Source organism: Rhagoletis pomonella, unplaced genomic scaffold, assembly GCF_013731165.1.
Source record: "Rhagoletis pomonella isolate Grant_MI unplaced genomic scaffold, Rhpom_1.0 Rhpom_scaffold_25636, whole genome shotgun sequence".
Taxonomy (NCBI): domain Eukaryota; kingdom Metazoa; phylum Arthropoda; class Insecta; order Diptera; family Tephritidae; genus Rhagoletis; species Rhagoletis pomonella.
Window position 1 is genome coordinate 1 of NW_023484103.1, and position 1,569 is coordinate 1,569.

At 35.9% G+C, this 1,569-nt stretch overlaps 1 long non-coding RNA gene across 1 annotated transcript; it reads right to left on the reverse strand.

Annotated features, from left to right (window-relative positions):
• Positions 1 to 44: 44 nt before the first annotated feature.
• LOC118732709 lies at positions 45 to 576 on the reverse strand. The gene is made up of 3 exons (XR_004992180.1): positions 488 to 576; positions 240 to 426; positions 45 to 175 (listed from the first exon to the last, which is right to left on the reverse strand). It is a non-coding gene; the product is annotated as an uncharacterized LOC118732709 (long non-coding RNA).
• Positions 577 to 1,569: the final 993 nt, after the last annotated feature.

Below are 1,569 nucleotides of genomic sequence, written 5' to 3' on the forward strand. Positions count from 1 at the left end.
ACCGGGAATCCAAGTATGGAGTTTGAGTGGTCCTCCACAGCAGCCATGCTTCTAGGGCTTGCTGCTCGAACTCTGTTAGCTCCGACACTGGGTTCTGCCCTCCACCCGTCTTATTCCGCTCGGCAATCACTTTGCGCGCACGTGACCTCAACTGCTTGCGCCAATTTCGCAGGCTCTAAAATTATACGCCATTTTCAATATATCTACAAACATGTGCTTAAAAAGATAGTGCTTCTTACCTCTCTCCAAGCATCGGAGCTTCTAGTGGGCCCCACCATAGCGTTTAAATTTGTCGCGATCTCCAGCCACATATCTGCGATGAGATGTGGCGCTGTGGGGCAGTTCTTTCCTTGTAGCAGTTGGGGATGGTCTTTTATGAAGCTGACATACCAACGCAATTGGGATTGGGTGGTTCTCGCATATTACCTGCCATTAAAAATTAATTATTGCTTTAAAATTTACCAAAATACTTCAGAGTATTACTTACATGTTCATCTCCATCTTGTTTTTGCTTGTAAATTGAAATTCAATTTTCTACCACACGCAAACAAACGGCGGATGCTGAGTTTCGCACTGTTGACAGCGTTACCAGTATGCCAGAATGCCGGTTACAAGAAGTGGTAACATTTTTCGGTAATAAAATTTACTGGTAATAAAATGTCCGGTAACGTGCAGAATAGACCTGTAAAACAAACTTTGCGCCTGCCAAAATTATTATAACCTCAAATCGCTGGTATTGTTACTTTATTTCACATTTCATTTGCGCTATTACACTCAGTTTACACTATACACTTCTTCTTTTTTTACTTTCACCTAAATAAAATATTCTAACCAAAATATAATAGCAAATTTCGCTACACCATGGCAGCGCTACTTTTATGGTTTACAGTTTTTTTTATCGAAGTATTGATTTTTATGGAAAAAGCGCCGTAGGCGAAAATTTTTAATAAAATAATCGCGCCATTTTTTATTAAAAATATTCATTTATATATATATTAAATGAAAGAAGATACCGAAAAGCATTGAACACTGCACACACCTTGTAAGGAAAAGTGAATTATTACGAAATACTAATACGGTGGCAGCACTATAGCTAATTTGGAATCGCGCGTTTCAGTTCGCAAAGATTGACAAATTCTTTTTAGTAACAAAATAATCTATCTTAGGTTGATAAAACTATGTGTTTGTTTAATAATTAAGTTAAATTATATATTTTAATAGGCGCGTATTCGTAGTCCAGCAACTAAGTCGAAACTAACAAAGTTGCAACTTAAATTTAAGTACCAACTTAAAATTTACCCCTATTCATAGTCGCATTTCAGACTTCTACTAAGTAGTTTCGACTTGGTTTACGATATAGCAAAACGAGTGTGAAAATGTATCGATTTTTCTTTACGATATTTTGGAAAAATTACATTTTTATTAAATAGTGTCAAGTTTGATCATCGGTTTATGTAATTTTTATTTTCATTGCATGATTATGTAAAATAATAAGGTATAATTTTCTTGTTAATTGTGTGAAATAGCCAGAACAACCGCAGTGATGTGAAGTCGATGTTTATCGAAAGC